Here is a 10,853-nt window from a genome sequence, read left to right on the forward strand (position 1 = left end):
TTTCTTGAAAAGTTAATTCTTTAAGCAATGCTACTATGTGTTTTTATAGATGAATTATTATATCAACAAAACTAATATACTGACTCTAACCTAGTCAGAAGGTCAGTTACTCCAACATAGGGATTTAATTAGAGGTATAGCGACTAACACCAGAAATTGTTTTTTATGATTATATGTTATACGTGTGTATGTCAGTGTAAGTCTTTGTAATTATATTAAAAGTTAAGTTTTAAATTATTACAAGAGTGCCCCATAAAAAAGAGTTGTCTTTCCTCTCCTTACTATATGTAATAGTCTTGTATGTTAGTAAAAGTATTTTATATTGAATACGATAGAAATCGGTAACCAAAGGAGGGACTGACAGAGTGGATCCGAATATAATGAGCATTTAGCAAGGAAGATCAACAGCTGCATTCAAATGGATTGTAATGGTGAAATCCTATTTTTGGGAAGATCTTTAAGTAGACAATTGCAATAATCAATGCGGGAGTTAATGAGTGCATAGATTAGAGTTTTTGCAGTGTCTTGTGTAAGATATGGAATAAAGAATGACACCTAGTCAGCGAGCTTGTGGGGTAGGGTTAATTGTTGAGTTATCAACAGTGATAGAGATATCAGATTGGTAAGTATTATTGGCCAGCAGAAATATAATTCATTCTGTTTTGGAAATATTAAGTTTGAGGTGGCGGATTGACATCCAAGATGAAATGGCAAAAAATTATTCAGTGACATGGATCAATACATATGGTGACAAATCTAGGGAGGATAGGTAGATCTGAGAATCATCCGCATACAGATGATACTGAAATCTGAAAGTTGATTAGTTTGCCAAAATACAGTATGTGGTATAGATTGAAAAAAACAGCAGAGGACCTAAGACTGAGCCTTGTAGTACTTCATCTGATATGAGTTGATTCAGAGAAATAAACAAACACTGAAAGAGCAATTAGATAGGTAGGATGAGAACCAAGAAAGGGCTGTGCCCTGGAAACATAGGAATTGTAGCGTGTGTATGAGAAGAGAGTGATCAACAGTGTAAAAAAGCAGCAGAAAGATCAAGGAGAATAAGAATTCAGTAATGGCCTTTAGATTTAGCAGTGACTAAATCATTCACTACTTTAGTCAGTGCTGTCTCTGTGGAGTGTTGGGCTCAAAAGCATGGATGAGGTGGGTCCAATAAGTAGTGTGAGTTAAGAAAGTGGATGAGGCAAGTCTCTCTAGTAGCTAGAAGGGGCATGGGAGCTAAGAAACCTACTCACCTCACCCCTGATGGGATTTTAAAGATCGGGATGCTGGCTTTGCTGTTGTAACCGCCAGCATCCTGTCCGCCGAGTAAACATACTGAACCTTTCTTGATCACCATTTACCCCTTCAGTTATTTTTCTTCTGTTTGTGATCTTGAGGTCTTCCCAATTTCTTTTCCTCTTCTACCTCAACATGCCCCCACTTACTGTGTGGTTTGCTTTTTTCTCCCACTGATTGTTGAGTGGCATAACTTCTATGTGATATAAAGGAATCAGTAAAGAGATATATGAGAATCAGTAAAGTAATCTGACCTGATAGTGATTTATCCAAAGGTATATTGTGAAATGAGTTGCCTTGTGCAGTGTGACATATCACACCAAGAAAATAAAAAATCTCTTTACAAGAGGCTTTGCCTCTTTTTGTGCTCTAGTTTGAAACCCAGGTCATGTCCTGCATGATCATATCATAACCACACCAACTACTTATATAGTTATAAGATCTGAAATTATAACTTTTATAGCATTGGAGAAACTGTGCGCTCATAACATGGCAAGATGTCTCACTTTTCCCATTATCGCTAGATCCTCTAACAGTGAATAAAGTAACATCCCCAAAGGTGATGTAAAGAAGTCCTGCACTTCCACAATTTATCAATACACCTAGGGTCTGTTAGATAGATCCAAATTTGTTGAAGGGCCACAAAGACCTGAAATTATTTAGCAGAACTGAAATGGTCTTGAATAATCATAATACCAAGAACCAATGACTGCTAGTAGAAAAATGTCATTCATATAGATGGGCCATAATGAATGTTAGGGCATGGAGTGCAGCCGGAATAAGAGAGGAAAGGTAGCAGTAGGAAAATAAACATATGGATTTAAAAAAAATGTTAAGTCAAAGAATGCTTTTAATCTTTGACTTGATTTGGCTGGTTCTATGAAAAAAAACCCACACGGAAAAAATCCTTCTGTCATTATTGTTATAAAGAAATGTATCTTACATTACAAATAATAACCAGAAAATAACACACATGATAGAAGCCCGCTGAAAAATTACACAGAGAAAAATCCCCACTGTCATGATGCAATTTTCCTGTGGGCTTTTTTCCATGTCGTTTTTTTTCTGGTTACCGATTCGGCTACATGAAGTCTAGACAGTTGCCTATATTGTATGGTGGCTAAACATATGCAGTGGTGGCTCCAGAGGTGGGGCTGCAGCTCAGTTCAAACAGGGGAGCCACACCAACTGTCACCAACTGCCATTTCAAACTGACTCACTGGCAGTTGGTGTGGCTCCCCTATTTGAATTTTGAACTGAGCTGCAGCACCACCTCTGGATCCACCATTGCATATGAGAGATATAGAACTTTATTTATAGGCTGTTTAGCTTATTAGTATAATACATGAGATATAGTCTCTGATGCATCCTGTTGAACTTCTAGGTAGTATAGGTAGTGTACATAATACAATAACAACTGTTTTGCTTAAAGAATATGTTCACATCCTTCTATATACTATACCAGCATTTTCACACAGAGCCATGAATAAACAATTTAAACAATGCACCATTAAAATATAGGTTTAAGAATGCAAACAGAGGTACAAGCTAAATAAAGTTCCATCATTTCAAAATGAAGGTACAGTAACAATCTAGATGTCATTAGATCAAATTAGCAGAAGATATATAAGTATCCAGCTATTGATAGGCAGTAAGCTCAGGAGTGGCCATATTTTTATTAATTAAAATGTAACCACAATACACAGGTTTTACATAAAAAAGAACCCTTTATTGGAAATCAAATTAGCATGTATATATGCTCTAGTTTACTGGTGTGTATAATGCACTTATTTTCACATACTTAAAATGTAACAATTTAAAGGAGGTGCATTACGTAGTTTTGGTTAAATTCACAAAGCCTCGGGCTATTCATCCTATATTAATATTACTGGCAGTTCACTGCGTTACCACCCGCATATACAGTATGCGTAAGCAAGTTTATTAATACTTGCTAAAGCTTTCATTGAGAATTAAGCAGCTATAGGAATGATAACTGAAAGTATAACACTGCGTATTAAAACGTTTGTCGTAAAAAAACTAGTCATTTTAATAATGATGCAAAACTGGGAAGGATTTTGATAAATTCCCTCAGCTACTGTAAAATCAAATTAGAGGAATATAAATGCAAAAATAAAAGCAGTATTAAAGAAATCTCTTGATTGAAGAATAACCCAAATAGATCCAGCTTCTCAAAATATTTGTGGCAATTAGTTGTCTTGGCTTTATTGTTACATAAAAATCTGCTTTATACTGAAAATTCTACTGAATAGGATTTCTGTGAGACACATCAAGAGAAAATATCTTCAATCTGAACTGATTGTTTTGCAGTAATAAATTGAACCATATGTACACTGTGTTATTCAATCTTTTTTCTTTAAGCTATAAATTGATATTAAGGAACATTTAAGTCATAACACATGGTTATCCAGGCATGAACAAGGCAATAACCCGCATAAGTTGTGAAGGTGAAGCCAAACCATTTATTAGAGGTTTGTGTTGTTTTTGAAAAATACACGGTTGGATAAACAAGGATTAGTGCTATTATGCTGCTACGGTGACTCAAGTGTGTTTTTACAGTGTCAGTAATTTTTATGTTTAAAAATCACTGGTGCAGTATATTAGCTATAATTTATGTTTATCATCTTGTGTACCCTAATAGGTTTCAACAAACCATTTAACACTCCGCTAGTGCATAGACATTTCTAAATAGGTGTTTATCTTTAAAACAGGATGACGAATTGAACTTTAATATTTTAGCTATCGACTATTTATTTGTTAAAGAATGAAACCAAAACAGTCGGTGACTGTTTTGTTTATGGGGCATACTTATGTTCTTATATACATTTTCTTCTTGGCTAGAAACAAAAGAGATATATTATGACAGAAAAGCCAGACAGTTTAGATGACATCAAAAACCCTGGCATGCAGTGTCCGTCACACTTAATAAGTAGAGTGTCCATTATAAAGCCAACACAGCTGGAATTGACAATAACGTCTGCTGAGTAAAATATGCTACAGGGTGCCCTTTGAAGAGGACAATTGGCTTTCCAATTTACTATTCCGATATCTTTGGTATTATTTATGATCACAGTCATTTTCCTCAATACAGTTAAGCATGAGTTAAATTAAAAGTCCCTCGTTAGGTACTTTTTTTTTTACTTAACTGTGACAGCTCGGATGAGGAAAATAATGGCACTTAATAATATCAATCTTATTTTGAGAGTATTTGAACATTATTTCAATTACATGACACAATAAATAACTTTTAAGTGCTTACTGTTTATCAGTTTGGATATATTTATGTTGTACTATTGTTTCAGAATAGTGACACAGGAGAAATATGAAGCATCAGTTATATTTTACAAAATGCAGATGTCTAAAATACTCTGTATATTTCCCCTTGTTCCTTTTGTATTCATGATAAACATTGTAGCTACTTAACATGTCAGAACTTTATATATGGACTAGACTATAAAGTAAGATGCAAAGTGCAGTGTTTTTGAGTTATAATTCAAACTTATGCGTACCTTCAAAATGCAAAAATGGCAATGGGCAATTCTGAGCAAACCATCTGTTGCTAAACTATATCTTCCATGATGCTAAGCACATGCCTGGCATGTTAGGAGAATGTAAAGTTATCCTTAAAGGGAGCAGGATACAATTTACAGAAGTAAGATTTTTTAAATATATTTCAACTCACTGTATACAGACACAGGGCAGGATGTAATAAAGTCAGAGTTTGGCGGCCATGCGGGGTACAGCTGAACTTAGACGTCCTTACATCGCGGCTGCAATGTAAAGACGTATGATTGTATCTTAAGGTAAAGTCTGCTGCATACATGTATTATGGGCCTAATTCATGTTGGATTGTAAATCGCGATCCAACCAGAATTTTTGCGTTCGCCTGGTGGGTGACCAACAGTACATGCGAATGCCTCTGCATGATTGACAGGAAGAGGCATTCGCAGGGCCATAGGGGGGCAACAACGCTCCGCTTCCAAGGCAGAAATGGAGCATTACGGGGGTGGCAGCAGTAAAATGGGGGGGCGGCTTCCAAACTGGGGGCATGGCATGGGCGTGATCGGGGCGGCTGTGTGACGTCACATGCAGCTGCTTCAATCAAAAAGATGGCGGTGGCCCTCCTGCCGTCGCAGCCAGGCTGCGCCGGCAGGAGGTTTCCCTACTTTCTGCGACCATTCACTAATTGCGGCGCGATTGCAATTAGTGCGTGGTCACGAGGGGGAGGGGGGTCAGCAGTTAGCATGCTGCGTGGCCTTGCCCTGTGATGGGCGGCCACCAGCATGCGAGACTAAGGATTGCAAATACTTCTAAAAAGCTGAATTTTCAATGCTTACTGAATAAGGTGCAATATCATATACAATCCATCATAGCTGAAGTGGATACAGTATGTACAGTATACAAAGCAAATCATGACACAATAGTTAATAATGAATCTTATACAGTACCAATCATACAGTACTGTGTCTTAGTAAGAGTGTTTATGAATGCTATAATTGAAACATTAGAAATTGAAGATGATCTTTCCCTATCTTTCACTTGTATCTCCCTAATCAGTAATTAAATGTTTTCCTCCCTGTCTTGAGCACTGATTTGGATGCAACTATGTATGGGATCAGAGACATACTGTAACTATCATTTTAAGGACTACAGTGCAAAACTGTAAAATGGAATCTATGAATGTGTATGTACATTGGAACAGCATGGTAAAATGAGTTACTGGCCACCCAGCATGTGATATAATAATCACCTAGCAGAAGCAGACCAAAGCTAGAGACAGGGGACGTATATGCCTTGGATTAGCTATGTTTCCTATTAATGAGACACATAAGGTTGTGTTTGCACTACTTTGCTTTGACACAGTCACCACTGCTAGAGTCACAGATCGATACTCATCAAACCAACTGTAGAAACTTTTTTCCCACCACATAGAGAGCTGCTAGCTGTCTTCTCTGCAAATAGCTGATAGCTTTTCCATATCCTCTTCTATACTTAACTCTGGTAGCCTAGGTCAGTACAAGAGAAGAGGAATCAGGCTATACTATAATACTGTATATTATAGTATTCTGTTCTTGTGACCTGCACATAAGGTCACTTGGCTGCTAGACAGGAATACAGAGCGAAAACAAGACAGCCAGTAATAGTAACATGAATTGGGGAGTGGAATAGAATAGATAAAAAGAAGAGGTAAGTAAAAAGCAAGCAAGCGTCTGATGCTGGGCCTTGAACTATTGAGCTCAATAGATTTCTGAATGGTGGTCAGTGGTGGATGTGCAGTTTTTTTGTGGGTTTGGTGCTTCTATCTTCCATTGTGTGTCTGCTTGCCTTCTACTCAAATTCACTTGTTGTAGTGCCGCCTCCCTTCTGCTGCCCTTTTGTGCCCTGCCTGGTATTCTGAGATATTGTGGTGAAAGTAGCACTAAAATTAAACAAAGGACTTCAGTATTCTCAAATCTTTCTTGCAATGATGTAATCACAAATGAAGGAGAGTGGGCGAAGGTTACAGAGGAGAGGTAGAGACATGTAGTGGGATTTCAAGGATTATCTCACCTACAAATGTTTGAGGTCTGAATTGTATATTCATGAGAGATTTTAGGTTTACATTGTATATTCCCCAGAAATGTAGGTTTCCATTGTATAGTTATAAGAGATTTTGGGTTCTCGTTTGCAATGTGGCTTGCATTTAATTCAGAGAGTTGGTTGGGGTCTACAGTTTATAGTTTACAGTACACTCTGAATTTATTGCTGCATTGCTTTCTGTTGTGTTTTGATCATTGGGGTGTTCTTAGTGTCGTGAAGTTGTCAGAGAATGATGCTCTCTGCATAGTAATTTTTGGGTGTCCCTGAATCTATGGAAGCCAGGATAGGAGAGATCTTCCCCATCCCTGGACTCCATGATTTTTATGTAGTGTATGATGTGTCTTAGTTGTAATTCGCTTATGGGATGCAGTCGGGATTCCGGCAGCCTAAATGCCAATACCGGAATCCCAACACCGGAATCCTCATAGTAAGAATGCACCCAACTGTAGGGTTAGCCTGCGGGGACGGGGGGAGGGGTTTAGGTACCCCTGGGGTGGCTAGAGTTAGGTTTTGGGCAAGGAAGGGTTAAGCTTAGGCTGCAGGGAGGGTGGATTTACGTTAAGTCACCCCCGGGGAGGGCTAGGGTTAGGCTGCATAGGAGGGAGCATTAGGTTTAGGCTGCAGGGGGAGGGAGGGTTAGGTTACAGGCACCACTGGGGAGGGTTAGAGTTCGGCATGGGGGGAGGGTTAGGTTTAGGCTGCAGTAAGGGAGGGTTAGGTGGGATTCTCTCTATCGGGATGCCCTGGTCGGTATTCTGACAGCTGGCATCCCGAACACCGGTCAAGCATATCACACCTGGTACATACATAGAGGTCTAATTTCATACAGATCTCTTGCACCAGGTATAGATCTGGTACAAATGCGCACTGATAATTTTGATGGCTATTTGAACAAGCAATTTGCTATTTCATAGGTGCATAAAACTCCGGATACCGGATAATATCCACATTTAGGGCCCAATTCAAGGTTGATTGCTAAACAACATTTTCCTCTAATTGGCAAAACCATGTACACTGCAGGTGGGACAGACATAACAGGCACTGAGAGAGTAATATTTGGGTGGGGTGTGTTTAAACTGAAATGTAACTTGCGGTGTAAAAATAAAGCAGATAGTATTTACTAGAGATGTGCACCGGAAATTTTTCGGGTTTTGTGTTTTGGTTTTGGATTCGGTTCCGCGGCCGTGTTTTGGATTCGGACGCGTTTTGACAAAACCTCCCTTACAATTTTTTGGCGGATTCGGGTGTGTTTTGGATTCAGGTGTTAAATCATAGAATTTGGGGCTAATTTTGATCCTATAGTATTATTAACCTCAATAACCATAAATTACACTCATTTCCAGTCTATTCTGAACACCTCACACCTCACAATATTATTTTTAGTCCTATAATTTGCACCGAGGTCGCTGGATGACTAAGCTCAGTGACCCAAGTGGGTGGCACAAACACCTGGCCCATCTAGGAGTGGCACTGCAGTGTCATACAGGATGGCACTTAAAAAAATTGGCCCCAAACAGCACATGATGCAAAGAAAAGAGAAAAAGAGGTGCACTCAATATGACAGGAATTATTCTAATCAATGGTATTATTGGTCCAAATCACTGGAAGAAAATGACAAAATCACAGGAATTATTCATTCTAATCAATGGTATTATTAGTCCAAATCACTGGAAGAAAATGACAAAATCACAGGAATTATTCGTTCTAATCAATGGTATTATTGGTCCAAATCACTGGAAGAAAATGACAAAATCACTGGAATTAAATGGCAGTAATGTCGGGAATTATATCAAATGGAAGTACCACTGGAGATATACGGAAGTGTCAGACAGGAGTGTCAGACAGGATGGCACTTAAAAAAATAGTCCCCAAACAGCACATGATGCAAAGAAAAGAGAAAAAGAGGTGCACTGTGGTCGCTGGATGGCTAAGCTAAGCGACACAAACACCTCAATATCACAGGAATTATTTGTTCTAATCAATGGTATTATTGGTCCAAGTCACTGGAAGAAAATTACAAAATCACCGGAATTATTCGTTCTAATCAATGGTATTATTGGTCCAAATCACTGAAAGAAAATTACAAAATCACAGGAATTATTTGTTCTAATCAATGGTATTATTGGTCCAAGTCACTGGAAGAAAATTACAAAATCACCGGAATTATTCGTTCTAATCAATGGTATTATTGGTCCAAATCACTGGAAGAAAATGACAAAATCACTGGAGTTATTTGGCAAGATCACTGTAATTAATAATTATAAATCACTAATATTAATTGGTAAAATCTCACTATCACCTGCCTAGTGAAGTGGAATCTAGATGGGATTTTGTACCGGGGACACAATAACTTCATCAATTGTCTAAATTCCAATGTACTAATGGCGGAAAACGGGCGCACGTCTAACAGCGCACTGATTATACTGAGAACTGATTATACTGATCACTGATGATACTACGGAGAACTGACACTGAGCAGCGAGAACAGCATTGGACTATTGTACTGTAGTATACTGGTCCCCACAATGCAGCAAAGATATTGAGCACTGATCCGGAGAATAGAACAGGTCTGACACGGAGCTGCAAGATACAGCAATGGCCTACTGTACTGTACTACTATATACTGGTGGTCACCACAATGCTGCACTGTACTACTATATACTGGTCACAACAATGCAGCACAGATATGGATACTAGAAGTGACACAGAGCAGCAAGAAACAGCAATGGCCTACTGTACTGTACTACTATATAATGGTGGTCACCACAATGCTGCACTGTACTACTGTATACTGGTCACAACAATGCAGCACAGATATGGATACTTGCAGTGACATGGAGCTGCAAGATACAGCAATGGCCTACTGTACTGTACAACTATATACTGTTGGTCACCAAAATGCTGCACTATACTACTATATATACTGCTCACAACAATGCAGCACAGATATGGATACTTGCAGTGACACAGAGCTGCAAGATACAGCAATGGACTACTGTACTGTACAACTATATACTGTTGGTCACCAAAATGCTGCACTGTACTACTAATACACTGCTCTCAACAATGCAGCACAGATATGGATACTTGAAGTGACACGGAGCTGCAAGATACAGCAATGGACTACTGTACTGTACTACTATACTGGTGGTCACCAAAATGCTGCACTGTACTACTATATATATTATATATATATATTATATACTGGTCACACAGCAATGCAGCAGATATTGAGCACTGATGATCAGGATACTGTCTAGAACTGAGTCTGACATGGAGCTGCACGATACAGCAATGGCCTACTGTACTGTACTACTATAATTATATACTGGTGGTCCCCACAATGCAGCACACTGAGCACAGATATTTGCAGCACACTGAGCACAGATATGAAGCTCTTCAGGCATAGAACGTAGATATTTGCAGCACACTGAGCACAGATATTTGCAGCACACTGAGCACAGATATTTGCAGCACACTGAGCACAGATACGGAGCTTTTCAGAGAGAGAACGTAGCCACGTCCTCTCCGTTCAATCTCCAATGCAGGAGTGAAAATGGCCGCGACGCGTGGCTCTTTATATGGAATACAAATCTCACGAGAATCCGACAGCGGGATGATGACGTTCGGCCTCATTCGGGTTAACCGAGCAAGGCGGGAAGATCCGAGGCTGCCTCGGACCCGTTAAAATAAGTGAAGTTCGGGGGGGTTCGGATCTCAAGGTACCGAACCCGCTCATCTTTAGTATTTACCCTGCACAGAAACAATATAACCCACCCAAATCTAACTCTATCTGCACATATGCCCCTCCTGCAGTGCACATGGTTTTGCCCATTAGAGGAAAGTTTTTGTTTTGCAATCAACCTTGAATTAGGCCCTTAGTCCTGTTCACTCGATGCAAGTACAATTGTCTGAAGACTTGTGTGCAACTCTGAATCAGCAACTACGGGTCA

Source organism: Pseudophryne corroboree, chromosome 5 (genome assembly GCF_028390025.1).
Source record: "Pseudophryne corroboree isolate aPseCor3 chromosome 5, aPseCor3.hap2, whole genome shotgun sequence".
NCBI classification, from domain to species: domain Eukaryota; kingdom Metazoa; phylum Chordata; class Amphibia; order Anura; family Myobatrachidae; genus Pseudophryne; species Pseudophryne corroboree.